General features: G+C 54.3%; 1 protein-coding gene and 1 non-coding gene across 4 annotated transcripts in view; one reads left to right on the forward strand and one right to left on the reverse strand.

The window, feature by feature from the left end:
• Positions 1-14909, forward strand: part of Pak4 (p21 (RAC1) activated kinase 4) — a 40469-nt gene continuing 25560 nt past the window's right edge. For 2 of the 3 annotated variants that reach the window (XM_074058398.1, XM_074058401.1), the window contains exon 1: positions 1-136. The gene's annotated coding sequence lies outside the window, so the exon portion shown is untranslated. Of the gene's footprint in view, positions 137-4748; positions 4838-14909 lie in introns of those variants that run through there. The other variant, XM_074058400.1, reaches the window with a different exon arrangement.
• On the reverse strand, positions 10235-10341 carry LOC141418258 (U6 spliceosomal RNA). The gene has a single exon (XR_012442942.1). It is a non-coding gene; the product is annotated as a U6 spliceosomal RNA (small nuclear RNA).

The following is a 14909-nucleotide window of genomic DNA, read 5'->3' on the forward strand; positions in this document are numbered from 1 at the left end:
CCGGATGTTCGTTGAGGATTCAACATGGCGGCGGCAGTGGCCGCGGGGAAGGCGGTGCGAGAAAGCTGAAGGCGGCGCGAGGTCGCGAAGTTCCGCGCCAAGTAGCTAGGCCGCGAGCTACTGCGGCGCCGAGCCGGTAAGCTAGGTGGTCTGCTCCGAGGTTTGGGGTGGGCTGGGTGCTGGCGGTAGGAGCTTGTTCACGCGAAAGGGGGCGGGGCCGCTGGGGTCAAAGTTCATTCGTGGAGGGAAGGGTCGCGTTGGAAGAGTCGAGGGTCAAAACTGAGGGGGAAGAGGCGTAGGGAGGGCAGAGGTCAAACTAGCCGAGGGGGCGTGCCGACGGGGAGTGCAAAGTTTGAAATTTGAGTTGGGGGCGCCTTCGTGGGAATCGAAACGATTTTCAAAAAAGGGGGGTTGTCAACGTTAGTACTTTTATCGAGGGGGTGCACCTGTAAGGGTCAGAGGTCACAACCACGGGGTTAGCGGGTCGGAGATTTAAAGGCCAGCAACAACAGAACAGATAAATGATTTTTAGGTTTGGGGAGGTATTTTAGGGGTTCAAAAACTGGGCGTGGCTAGAGGGTACAAAGGTCAAAAATCTGACAGTGGGAGAGATATACCAGGAGATCAAATGCTCAAATTCAAGTGGAACACATTGCTTGGGTGGGGGAGCACCCAGGGCATCCAAAAGAGATCAGCAGTGCTTCCTGGTGGTGGGTAAAGGGGAGCCCCCCTCCCGCAAATGCCGTCAGTAGCAGACGCGCATAAAGCACAACCTTGTACCAGACCCTCTTTTCTGCGCCTCGACTCATATATATGTATATAATAATATATAATATAATAATATATATAATATAGTTATATAATATATAATATATATAATAATTATATATGTATAATATATAGTTTTTTAGCTGTCGCTGCAGGTCTAAGGGGTCTTAACCTATTTTTAAAACGCTAAGTGATTTGCCCAAGGTTAGCTAATGAAGTGCAAAAGACAGGGATTCCCATTGGATCCCACAGTCCTCTGTGCTTATGCAAGAATCTAAATGCTGGTTAATGTTTAATGAGGGCTCGCACTGTGTCTCTCGATCTTGCGTGAGGACTACAGCTAAACCCACTTTCCAGACAGAATCAGCAAGACCCAGAAACCTGCTGCTCTGGGCACAGGCAGACTCGGAACTGGGTCTAGATAATTCCAGAGATCCTGTGCCTAGCTACCAAGATTGTCCATTTCCCAGGAGGGCTGGAAGTTCCTGGAAACAGGCAGCCAGCTCAGCAAGACTGGGCCACTCCCCAGCCAGGAACGGAGTGTCTGTTTGACCTCCCTGGAAGGGTGTGATCTGGGAAGGGAGGTTCCCATGGTTTGTGGGAGTTGGTGTTGGTGGGTGGCCTGGAGGCCAGTGAGTCTCATGGGTGGTACCCTGTGCAAAGTTGGGTGTTCTCTGTTCTTAAAACTCCCTGCTCCCCCTGTGGTCCTCAGTGGCTGCTACCTGAAGCTCTCAGCATGGCTCCGAAGCTGCACTTTAGGTTCACGCCTCTCTCCTGGGTTCTGACCTTCTGGATCCCCTCTGCCAGGAATCCTTCCTCACCACGCCCCTCCTCCCCTCTCAGCCAATCTGGACCACCCTAGCTCTCCCTGCCCTCAGGCGCTCTCTCTCCCACCTGGGCTTCCCAGCCCTGCATGTTGTCCCTCCCTTGGTTTTTGGGCCTCCTGAAGTGCTGCCCAGCTGCAGAGTGCTCTGTTGGTGGTGGGTGGCTGTTGGGCATTGTTCTGGGAGCTGGAACTGCAGCAGGGGACAAGACCCACAGAGCCCCTACCCCCAAGGGCCTCCTCTGGTCCCTTGGAGTAGACCTGATCCAGGTCCCCCAGCTACTGACACCGTCCACATCTGTGCAAATGCTGATGGGGGGCTGGAGAGTGCCCACACCCTGGCTGTCTCTGGAAAGTCCCTTGACTGTGTCATAGTGGCGCTGGGTAAGTGGGAGCCCCCAGAGGCGCAGCAGGGAGGAAGGGACTAGTTGCTGTTTGTGGGGGCCTGGTGACACGCTGCCCTGAGACATGCCAGAGTGCACAGTGTAGGGCTGGAGGCTAGGTATACAGTAGGCACTCAGACATACACTAGGCGCTTGCATGCTGTGTGAACATCAGTCACCCTGCTGCTGCCACCCCATGCCTCTCACCTTTTCTTGCAACCACCCCACCCTCCCCTGGGCCTGGCAGGGTCAGGTAGCCTGGGAGGCCTCCCAGCTTGGACAGATAATGAGTGAATGGGCTCTGCCACTGAAGACTCAGATCAGGTCTCTCACTGGTCACTGCCGCCTGGGACCTCTGGCAGCAATTTCTTATTTGCCAGTTTTGTTCCTTAGTATACATTTTATACTAGTGAAAAAAGAGCTTTCAGAATGATAGAAGAGGCAATAAATACAGTTAACACCTGGGGGGGGGGGTCTCCCTCTCCCCTACCTTCTTTCTGGTGGAATCACTGTTTGGTGGCAGCCTGGCTCTCCAACTTTTACCACCTGGGAAGGCACTCACAGAGTGTAGACCAGAGTCCCCACCTGGCTCCACGTTGGAGTCACCCGAGAGGAGTGTGAGCGGCAGGTGGTGGGCGTCTGGACACCCTGGGCTGGGCTGCCATGGCCTCGGTGCCTCAGGAGCCCCAGACTCTCATGGCCAGCTGCGGCTGAGTGGTGTGTGTCCCAGTGCATAGAGGCGGTGTCACGGTGGTCACCTCCTGCAATTGGTGTTTTGCTTCACACGAGGGCTTGGCTGTTACTCTGTAGGAACGTGGGGACGTGTGGGGCCTGGGACAGGTCATCATCTTCCCTGCTGCTGACGATTTCTTTTTTGCGATGGTGTCACACGGGAGTTAGCCATTTGCCTTTTTGGTGGCCATTTAGGTGGTTCCTATGGGGTTGACGTTGTGCTGTGATGAACATTCTAGAATGAGTTTCCTGTGGACCATGGCCAGAGTCTGTCTTGGCATCATCCTTGCAGTGGGCAACTGGGGCCCTTCCCTGAGCTTCCCAGCCACACGTGAAGGGTCCCTTGCACCCTGACCTGCTGTGGGCACATTTGTGGCCCTGGCTGTGAGACGATGGGCCAGTTGGGGATAGCCAAGGAGATGTTTCGTGTTCACATAGCTGCCTTAGTGGGGCCTGACATCACCAAGTTCTACCCTTAGAGGAGGCAGGCCAGGGATGGCCTTGACCTTTATCCTCCAGGGCATGCAGAACACCAGCCAGGGCTCTCCTTGGGGGCAGCTCCCAGGGTAGATACTTGGGAGAGGGACTGACTGACCCGAGACTCCTCTGGAAGGAAGTAGATGTGGGAGACGCTGGGCTCAGGCTCGTTACATTGTTACATTCCTGTGTGGTCATTGTCCCAGTGCTGACCAACACAGCCCCTGGTGGACCTGCTGTTCTCTTGACAGTGATAACCCAGAGAGGGCAGGGCTGTGAAGGAGGTGGCACTGGAGGCACTGGTGGAGGGGAAAGGGCCAGAGAGAGGAGGCCTCTGAGCCAGCCTGGGAAGTCAACCAAGGCTGAAGTGACATCAGATAGATGAGCAGGAGTGTCAGGTCTGGAAAAGAGCTGGACAAAGAAAACAGGTAGGGGATCCCCGTGAGCTTGTGATGTTTTAGAGACCGGCAGAGTGGCCGGTCTGGCTGAGCTGGGAATGGCATTGGGTGGGAAGCGGGAAGGATGGGGCAGAGGAAACAGGGCTGGTGGACCAAGGTGGGTTTCTGTCTGCGTAACGGGAAGTCATCTGGTTTCACTTTTATAAGATCGCCAGACCACTGTGGGAAGGGCAGATACGGGGGCTGGCCAAAGGGAGGGTGTGTGGAGGCTGCTGTGAAAGGTAGGATGCAGGTGATGGTGATGGAGGGGCCTGTGTGCTGGCTGAACTGTGAGTACCTGTGTTAACTCCTGTGATCTTCACGGTTGCCTGGGCAGCAAGTACTGTTATGGTCCCCACTGTAGAGGTGAAACAATGGAGGCCCAGAGAGGTTGCCCAGCATCAGGTGGCAGAGGCAGGATTTGAACTCAAGCTTATGACTCTAGAGTCACTTTCATCGTGGTTACCCTCCAGTGATTTGGAAGTGGCTTTGACAGGCTGGGGCCTTTCCTGTCCTCTTGCTTCTTACTCAGGCTCTTCTTTAGATAGAATTCCCTGAGGGCCCATTAGACACGGGTTGTCTCTGGGCCCTGAGTTTGTCCCTCCCTGGGGCTCCAGCCCCCTGCCCTTCCTATGTGCTGCTCTGTACCGCACTGGACAGCTCCCTAGCCTGTGGATCCTGGCGAGCTAGACTTCCTGGCCAGACACCATCCATCGGTCAGGGGTGTCCCAAGCAGCTGTGTCTCCTACCTCCGGAGCAGGACAGACAGGCAGTACAGATGCTTCCAGCAGGAAGCCATCCCCTTCCAAGTCACAGCCAGGGAAATGGGACCCTTCACGCCCCAGCCGTTCATCCAGGGCCAGGGCTTATTGTCTGCCAGACATCGTCTTGGCCCTGGCTCTCTTCTCAGGAAGATTTGGTAAGCCAAGGAAGGTCAGAAGGGGAACTCCCCCAGGTCCCAGGGGAGCCAGTCTTTGCGGATGCAACTGAGGCCACTGCTCACTGCTGCCTGTCCTGGGGCCCTCTTGTTCTGCCCTGCTCTTCCCCAGTGACCTTGGGAACTTCCCCCTGCGGGGTGAGGGGTGGAGCCACACTTATCACTCAGCTGCTCACCCCACCAGTTGGGAAGCCCTGGGGAATGCAGAGAGAGGGTTTCCAACTCCAGTGCAGAGGATGGTGCATGTAATCTGCGTGACCCAGGGCCTGCCTGGCACACGGTAAGCCTGGGTGAGCTCTTGGCAAGCATTGAACGGAATGGCTTTGGCAGTGTGTCTCCTGGCTCCCTGTCCTGTGTGCTGCTAGTGCTCCTGGCTGGGCTCAGGCCCGTGCGCTCTGTGAGCATTCTCTTCTCGCTCACTGCCCAGCTCTGCTCAGACACCCTGAGGACCAGGTGTTACTGACCTCATTTCTCTTCCTGCGTTTGCATTTTAAGGAGGCACATTTCTGCTGCATGTGTGCAGATTGCCTTGTCCCCTAAATAATTTCTGGAAAACTGCGCAAGGCACAAAAGGATCCACAGGGAAGGGGCAGCCTGTCCCTGGCTGCCCTCCCCTTCCCAGAGGCAGGGCATTGCTCTCAGTTTCTCTTCCTTCTTTCCTGCCACATTTGCTCCTGCATGTGCATGCTCCACTGCTGTTTGCACTCAAACAGTAGCAGGTTACCTTCACAGCCATCCTGCCCTTTGCATTTTGCATTTTAAAAAAATTTATCTTTTTGCAGCTCTGGGGTTTGAACTCTGGGCCTTGGGCTTGCTGGGCAGGCGCTCTATCTCTTGAGCCACTCCACCAGCCCAGCATTTTGCATTTTTATTCTGAAGTTTGGGGCCAGGACACAGTGCATCTTCAAGTGTGCTATGGCCTGTGTATGTTTGATGACCCCCTTCTGTGCAGGCTGTGCCAGTCTTTGCCTGCTGCAAACAGGGTCACACTGATCAAGTATGAGCATGGCTGTGACTGCCTTCTAGAAGTGGGCTGAGGGCCTGAGCTATGCTCCTGCAGCCCTGCCAGTTACACTCCTGGGGAAGGGTGCCCTCCAACACTTGGTCCTTTGCCAGTGAGAAGAATGACAAATGGCCCTCATTGTTACTCTGAGTAGGTTACTGTGAGGAAAGTGGGTCTTTGTGTTGTTGAAGGCCATCTGAGTGTCCCCACCTGGGCACTGTCTATACCTAATGATTTTCCTTTCCCTAAGAAGGGAAAACTGAGTCATAGGCCACAACCCCACAAGCAAGTGACAGATCTGGGACTGAAACCCTGGCTTACTGGCTCTACTCTGGAGTTTTTTTTTTTTTTTTTTTTTTTTGCAGTACTGGGGCTTGAACTCAAGGCCTACACCTGAGCCACTCCACCAGCCATTTTTTGTGATTGTTTTTTTCGAGATAGGATCTCCCAAGCTATTTGCCTGTGCTGGCTTTGAACCATGATCCCCCTGATCTCTGCCTATTGAGTAGCTAGGATTCCAGGCATGAGCCACCAATGCCTGGCTTATTCTGGAGCTCTTAACCTGCTCCACATAGTGGGGAAGGGACATGGATTTTGGAGGCAGTGTTGTCACTTACTCACTGTTGTATGACCCCAAGCAAGTCACTGTGCCTGTCTGCCCTGGCATCCTCATCTGTAAAATGGGAATATTAATGGTGCTTCCTTGTTGGGCAAGGTGCGCATGCCTGAAATCCCGGCACTCAGGAGGTTGAGGCAGAAGGGTCTTGAGTTCAAGGTCAGCCTGGGTACCAGAGAGACCCTGTCTCAAAAAATTGATAACAGTAATAATAATAGATAATGGTACCTCCTCCTAAGGTGGCTTCAGGGACACAATCCATAAACGTGTGTTCGGAATACAGCGGAAAGGACCGATGTGGTATTGGCTCATTGTGGCTGCAAGTAACTTACAGATGCTCTTCTAGGTGCTCCATGTGGACGGTTGTTGGCCGCTCCCATGGGTGTCACTATTATCTCCTGTTTATAGGGCAGGAAATTGAGATCCGGGAGACTTCCCAGGGTCACAGGGTCAGCACAGCAGGGCTGGGATTTGGACCCAGGAGGTCTGGCTCCTGCTGGCTGTGGCCCCTCCCATGCTAAGAAGGGTCTGCTTCCGTCCCGCACCCCTGCTAGTATGTCCTCAGTCCAGACAGGCTGCAGCAGCTCTTTGGGGGACACCTGGGCAGGTGGGGCTTGGGCAAGGTCCTCCCATAGAGAGCCTCCATTCCTCCCTCCCTTCCTCTGTGTCTCTCTGCTCCCGCCTTGGGCCAGCCCTAGAAACTCCTGATAAAGCAGCATTGTACTCTTTCCAGCTTCCGTCCCCAGTCTGGTTTCGCCTCTCCCACACCACAGAAAGCAAGCGGCCTGCCATCCTGGCCAGGAGAGATGCCAGGGCCTCCTTGCCTGCCCGCTCCCAGTCAGCACTCACGCTGGGTGTGGGGAGAAGGCAGCACTCGAAGGCTGCTATCCTCTACACTCACCCCCAGGGGAGGGACCCTTGCAGGCAGTCCTTGCCCCTCCTCTGAGAGACCCCCCTTCCCTGCTACCCTTGGTGGGGGGGTGCTATAAGGTGGGTAAACCCCTTAACTTACCTGAGAGTGCAGAGAACAGCACCTGGAGCCCCCCCACTCACGACCGCAGTGGCCACTCTCTGACCTTGGTGGCCATGGTGTCCTTTTTTACCTGATAGTTTTGCCACCAGGTGTTCTTCCTTGAACTACGGAATGACCCAGACTGCTTTCAGACTTAAATAAATGGTATCTTTCAGTAATGTGTTTTTTAAATTTTTTTGTGGGACTGGGGTTTGAAGTCAGGGCTTCACGCTTGCAAAGCAGGCGCTCTGTTTGAACCACACCTCCAGTCCATTTTTTGCTCTGGTTATCTTGGAGATAGGATCTCTCGAACTTTTTGTCTGGGCTGGCCTTGAACCTTGATCCTCTCAATCTCAGCCTCCCATGTAGTTAAAATTACAGGCATGAGCCACCCACGCCTGGTCAGTAACTTGTTCTTGCCTGTGTCTTTTTGCTTCCCTCCTCGGGTCTGTGAGATCTGTCCCTGTGATCACATGTGCTGTACTTCCTTCATCCTTGTCGCTGTGTCACTTCTGTTTCTCGGTCCCCTCATGTGGTGTATATGTCCTCTTGCAGGCGTCTCCTATGTCCCTTGGTGTGCACGCATTTCTCCAGGGAGCACATCCAGGAGCATGTTGTTGGGGCGGTCAGCCAGGGCAGGGGGTCATCTCTGCCAGGGGACCCACTGCACCCCTTCCCAAGGTGTCATGCCGCGTACACCCTGTAGTAGTGGGTGAGTTTGTGTCGCTACTCCACTGCTTGCCAACATCTGGTACTATTAGACTTTTAGGTAGACCTTGGACCAGTTTTATTCTTTTCCCCTGCAAAAGTCACGCTTGGTTAGTGTTGAGGACCAGTCCCTCTGGGGTCTTCTCGGTCCATGTTTCTGAACTGTCCAGCTCTCTGTACTGACAGAATGATAAGCCTGTGCTGGGCCCAGGACCTGGGGGCACCCAAACGTCAGGCAACGCTGAGTTCAGACCAGCAGAGGATGCAGGCCTTAACCAAAGAACAACATGAGGACAGGTAACAGAGACCAGACTGCTGTATCCTAAGCTGTCATCCCTGGACCCCTGTGTCCACAGTGGGCTCTTCTCCATCCTTTCACTTGAGCCCCAAACCTGCCCTCGTCCTTCCCTCTTCTCCACATCCCAGTGGTGCCTGGTACCCTTTGTCCTTATCCCTTCGTTCAGGCTGCCTTCATCTTCCTCCTGGACCATCACATAGCCTCTTCATTCCCTCCTCCCTGCTGCCAGAGGGAGGCTCCGAGAACACACCGTCTACACCACATGCTGACTCTGCGGGGAGTGGGTTGGGTTAATAGATGACCCACATCCCTGCCTGTGGCTCCATCCCTGCCACAGGAGACCTGGCCCCAGCTGCCTGCCTGCCCTTACCTCACCTCACCTGCCTCCTCTCCCCTCTCCTCTCAGGCAGGGCTCCTGAACAGTCCAGGCTGGTCCTGCCTCAAGGCCTTTGTTCCTGCTCAGTCTGCCTGATCCCTCCATTCAAGCAGTTCTCTGCTGATGCTTACAGGTCTATGGTGGCAACCCCTCCCCTCCCCCCACCCTCCCACTGGCCTGCCTTTCTCTCCAGCACTCATCTTGGTTACTTAGGTTAAGTTGTGGTCTGTTGGTTTGTTGTGTGCCCCCTAGCGGTAGGGACTGGGGTGGAAGAACAGGGTCCTCCCTGGGTTCTGTGCTGTGTTCCCATAGCTTGGTGTGCAGAACTCCCTCAGTAACACTGCTGGACAGATGGCTGTAGTGGCTGAAGGTCATTGCCAATGTCTGTTGCCGGTAGGGGGTGCCCACCATGGGCAGGAGCATAGGCAGGCTTTTCTGACCAAGAAATGTCACTGAAGGACAAACTGGCCTCGCTAAAGGAGGAGGGATGGGCACCTGAGGCCCAGGCAGCCGCCCATGCATAAGGAGGTCTCCTGGGGAGGGTGGAAGGGGCCTTTGAGGATTGAAGGAAGACTGGGGGGGGGGGGTCAGGCCTCAGTTGGTCCATGTTGGAATCTTGGCAGCCACCCAGGCTCCAGTGCCTCGGTGTCTTCCTGTCTAGAGCCAGGCTCTCGGGTGCGTTGCTCTACATCTGTTCCTCCTGGTACCTGTCGTATAAATAGAAACGGACTGTTTATTTTTTTTCCCCAACAAATGCCTGCTGGCCTGTTGTGATCTCCAGAGAGCCATGGTGGGGGATACACAGACCCAGTTGCTGTCCACTTGGAACCTGTCTCCTAGCTTCTCTGCTGCCTGAGGCAAGAGAAGGCCTCATGTGACCTTGGGCCTGGGATGGCCTGTAATCTGGAGGCAGGGTCCCCCTTAGGCTCATTAATAGGGAAATAGTCAAGGATGTACGCGTGCCAGCCCTGTGCCCTGCACAGCCTGTGGCCCCATCCTTGCTGAAATCCCAGGGACAACCACATCCATCTGCCCCATTTCCCGGGTGAGGAGGCGAGCCTGGCATCAGTTGGGCATCCTGGTCGCATTGGGGTGCCTGGTGCTGAGCAGAACCCTGATGTCTCCTCAACCGAGGGGTGGCCTTTTCCTGGTGGCAGTCAGGTAGAGCAGCTTCTCCTTTTCCTTTAGAAACTCCTCAGAAGGTCAGTCCTTACTTACCTGTCTTCCTGTTGGCTGTTGCCCTTTTATTTTGACTTCTTATTTCTTTGAGTTAAAATCCAGATTCTGGATGAGAATCTCCCTTTTGAGGTGGTACCCTGGTTCCACCAGTGGTCTTTTCACTCTTCAAATTTAAGTCTTTTGATGAACAGAAGTGCTTAACTCTAAAGGGCATCAAATTTGTCCCTCAGTGTTTATAGTTTATAGTTGTGCTTCTTGTGTTCAGCCTTTATTGCTTTTGCTTTTCTTTTTTTTTTTAAGGTTGTGCAGGTGCCTTTATTGTAATCTTTTAAAATTTTTAAAAATTTTATTGTTTTTACATTTACTCACATGTGTATATATTGTTTGGGCCGCCTCCCTCCCCCACCCCCCACTTCTGAGCAAGAACCTGATTTGCCATCTTGTTCTCTGATTTTGTTGAAGAGAAAACATAAGAGATAGTAAAAAAAAATATGGAACCCTTCATGAATTTGCGTATTATCCTTGCGCAGGGGCCATGCTAATCTTCTCTGTATCGTTCCAATTTTAGTATATGTGCTGCCGAAGCGAGCACCCTTTATTGCTTTTAACGTGTGCGTCTGTATATGAGGTAGGCAAGTTGCACGTTTTCCACCAGCTCTCCAGTCATCTATGCACATGCGTTACACCCCTGTCTTTACCATAAATTACATCTGTACATAAGCAGGTTTGTGTCTGGGTGCTGCCTCTGTTTCTCTCGCTCTGTTTGTCCTGCTTCATACCACACCATTCTAATTTCTTTAGTTTGTAGTCTCCATACTGGTGAGAGCAGGCCCTCCCTCTTGTTCTTCTTCAAGGCATTTCTTGGCCATCTTGGCCTTTGGTGATCTTAAGCGGCCTTTTGGGGTACGCACACACGTAATGCCTGTGCAAGCCCTCACACTGAGTCTCCCAGTCTCTGAACGCAGATTCTCACAGAAAAGGGGGTTCCTCCTCCAGCTGAGGCCCTGCCTGCCTCCTGTTGTATAACTAGGGTACTTGGTGATACAGCAGGGCGTCTCTTCCCTCCACTCCCTCAAGGCTTCCGGCAGGGTGAGCAATGCCCCCCCCATTCCCTGTGTCTTCCCTGGCACTGCCCTGGGCCCCTGCAGAGGGTGGGCAGGCAGGGTGCCCAGAGAGGAGGCTGTAATTTTCCTGAACGATTTCAAGGGCTAATTAAAGGTTTTCCTTGACTAATCAGCTTACGGTTTAATTATCAGGGACTAGGCTCAGGGATGTGGGGAAGCTTCTCTGCTGGGGTCTCCCTGCCTCGTGGCAGGAAGGAGCCAGTCCATAGGCATGGCAGGATCTGGAGATACCCTGGCGCCCTCCACAGGGTCAGCAGAGGGTCATCCCTGTGAGAGACATAAGAGGGAAGATAGCAGGTACCCTGAGGTTCGGGGCAGGGCAAGGGCCCCTCCAGCTACTCTCTGCATAGTGCGCAGTAGTCTCTCTGACTCAGTCTGTGGGTCCCGGCTTGAAGGTCAGCTCCCTGCCCCAGCCTTCGCAGGTGCTCTCCTGCAGGGATCTGTTGCAACCCTAGCCTACTGCGGTTACAGCTGCCCACTCGCTCTTTTTACTCACATTGCTGAGTGCCCTGAGGGGCTGCCCAGGCTGGGCCCTGTGGTTGGTGACCCCGAGGAGACAAGGGCTTCTGCAGTGGAGCTCTGAGGAGAGAGGTGAGCGCAGGAAGTGAGAGAGGGTGATGGCCAAAGCCTCCTCAGGGAAGATGGCTGGCTGGACCCGCCATAGGCTCTTGGAAGTTTACAAAGGGGGAGGGGGCCCAGAGATGGCCGTGCCAGGCCTGGCCTCATTCCTCGCATTCCTCAGCAGGCCCCAGACTCCTGGTAGTCCTAGGTGGGGGAGGTTAGCCAGCAGAAGGGCCTTCTGGACACTGCCCCTCCCCTCCCCCACCTATCTTTCTCACTTTGCATCCCTCCCCCCAGGTCTCAGGCCTGGACCTGCTGTGGCCAGCCCCACCTCACCCACAGACTTGAGGTACTCCTGGCCTGCGGCTGTGGGGCAGGGCACTGGAGTTTGGTAAAGCCACCTGGTGCCTGGTGATCTGAACCAGATGGAAGCCCCTGGCCTGCAGGAATGATGGACACTTGTGTTAGCATCTGTGACATTCTGGCCCTTTCTAGGTGTTTGACATCGAGTGATGAAGTCACCACACTGGGAAGACAGGACTGTCATTCCCATCATCCAGGCAGAGCAACTGGCATCCCAGGCTGTTCTCTGCCTCTTGTTCCCTCTTGCCTGCATCTTTTCTCTTTCCTCCCTGGCAGAAGCTCATGGATGTCTGTGTTTTGAGGCAAGATCCCACTGAAGTGGAGGGGAACTGGCTTCTGTAGACCTGGGATGACCTTCTTCTGATGGGAAGGACACTGGTGTCACCTGCTGCCTCCCTCTCTGCTCCTGGGACCTGGAAGCTGGGGGAACAGTGCTGGGGTGGGGGACTGGAGAGAGGACCCAGACGCCCCTGTGAGCCTAAGTCTGGTCATCTTTGGCTCCTGGGGTTGGGGGTGGGCAGCACCGCCTACTGGCCCAGAGTTTAATTCCAGCAAAGCCATGCTGAAGATGGGAGCATTGCATTGCAAGGGTTTTTTTGGTTTTTTTTTTTTTTTTTTTTTTTTTTTGGTACTGGGGTTTGAACTCAGAGTCTACACCTTGAGCCACTCTACCAGAACTTTTTTGTGATGGGTTTTTTCAAGATAGGATCTCTTGAACTGTTTGCCTGGGCAGGCTTCGAACCGCAGTCCTGATCTCTGCCTCCTGAATAGCTAGGATTACAGGTGCGAGCCACTGGCGCCCGGCTGCGGTGCTCTTGTTATCTTATGGGGATGGGGTGGATAATAGCTACCGTCTGCGCGCTGAGTGCTGAGGCCAGCACCAACCCAGTTTCCTCCCATAACTGGAGCAGGAGGGTAATGACTCCCTGCCTCTCAGGTTGCTGGAGGCACAGTGAGTCATTGTGCATGGCTGGGGTCCCTGTTACTGTCATTATCACTGCCGAGTGCACTTGGATGTGGTGGTTAGGATTCACAGGGCCAGCGACCTGAGCTCAGGAGCGACTCTGTGATTGGTTCCCATCTCCTTTTACAAAGCGTTTAACACCTCTGTGCTGTAGAAATGTGGCACTCTGCCACGTGAGCCACCCTCCTAACCCTACTTGAGCATCATGTACTTCCACCAGGAGTATTTCAGGTTTGTCCATTGAGTCCTTAGTGCCTTCCCACTTCTTTTTTTTGTTTTTTTTTTGGCTTTTCTTTTTTGGTGCTGGGATCGAACCCAGGGCCTCGAGCATGCTAGGCAAGCCCTGTACCACCGAGTTACATCCCAGCCCCCTCCCACTTCTTGATTTTCTTAAAATCCTTCTTTCATTTGACAGATTTGGTCCATACTTGGTCTGCCCTTGGCACTTGGTTCACCTCAGGGGTGGCTGCATCCGGGGTTAGTCCATGGAAGGTCCGGGCCCTTTGTCCCAGACTGTTCCCCTGTCTGGGTGCTGCTCCTCCATCCCATGGTGACGATTTTCATATCCCTCTGTCCTCTCAGCTGCCTTGTGGGCTGGGACTTGGGTCAGAGGCTCCATCGGATGCAGGATCAGAGGGTGTGCCTAGAGAGAGCAGGAGGGCAGGAGGGACCTGAAGGACCGAGGCCAGGAGCTGCACTGGGCTTGCCTGGGCCCGTGCTAAGGATGGACCCTTGTGGGTATGTAGCCCTGGGCTGTTGCATGGCTGGTGGTCAGCTTCAGGCGGAAGAGGCTCCCGCCTAGCTTTGCCCAGGCCAGCTGTGTCACCCTGGGCAGCCTTCCCAGCCTTTCTGCGAGTCCTTGGAAGACTGGTGAGGACTGCTCCCAAGCTGCTGTGGCTGCTCTGCATTTCAGGGCAGATCCCTTTGACCTTGCTTCTCCTCTCCATCCCCCCTCCCCCTAGCCACCAGGCAGGCCTGTGTGCTCCTCTCCTGGGTCCACACTGACCTGAGCCTGCACCCCAGTGTTCTACAGGGACCTTAAGAACCGCCTCTGTGAATTATCTCAGTGGACTGTCTGTGTTCTCCATTGGAGTGCCAGCTCCAGGAGGGCCAGGACTCTGTCTTCATCACCACTGTGTCCCCAGCACCTACAACAGTACCGGTACCCACTAACTGCCTAATGAGAGTGCTTAGCCTGGCACAGTGGCCCACACCTGCCATCCCAGCACTCAGGAGGCTAAGGCAGGAGGACCACAAGTTCCAGGCCAGCCTGGACTACATAGCCAGATCCTGTCTCAAGAAAAAAAATCAAAACAACAAAACAAAAAGTTGTTGAGGGCGTAGATGAGTGAAAGAATGAGCATGGCGAAGTGGGTACACTTTGACCAGGGGCAGATGTACTGCAGAATCCTAGCCCTCCTAAATGTTGTGTAACCTTGAGGTGGCACCTCCCTTCTCTGGGCCTCAGTGCCCTCTGAAAAATGGAGCATTAGCTGCACCCCTCTGCTGTGTTGTGCACCTGCATGGTGTCTGCACCACACCTTGGAATTTCACTGCTGTCTGGCCTCCAGCACAGGGCCCTGTCCCTGCCCTGGGGACACTTTCCCAGATCCTAACTACTAGTAACTTCTCCCACCTAGTGTGCCTTAGGACAGGAACGCCCTGGACCAGTGTGTACCCAGCACTTTCCTAGGCTGTCCCAAGGCTTCTTGGGCAGGAGCAGGACACCAGAGTGCTCAGCGTGTGCAGAGGCCTGAGCAGTGTAGCTGAGGTTGAAGGCTGCCTCCAGGCTACATCTTCTCCCAGGAGACAAGCCAAGAGCTGCGAGGGTCTCAGGCTGACAATCCAGTAGCAGCTACAGGCTAGGGAGGGAGGGGAGAGAGCCCGACCCTGTCCGCAGCACACAGTGCTTTCCTGTGTAGTGCTGTAAAATCTGACCAAGGCCAGAAAAGTACAAGGAGCCTTCATGTTCATCTAGTGACTAATTATCAAGCAGGCACCCCTATACCACCAGAATTACAGCCGACCAGCATTGTCCCCCTTCTGACGCCCCTCCTCCATGAGCAGTCCCAGCAGGAGCATTCAGCCTGGAGAGCCAGGGAGTCAGGGCACAAGCCTGTGCCCAGCTAAAAGGCAAAACCCAGGGCG

This window comes from Castor canadensis, chromosome 16, assembly GCF_047511655.1.
Source record: "Castor canadensis chromosome 16, mCasCan1.hap1v2, whole genome shotgun sequence".
Classification (NCBI taxonomy): Eukaryota; Metazoa; Chordata; class Mammalia; order Rodentia; family Castoridae; genus Castor; species Castor canadensis.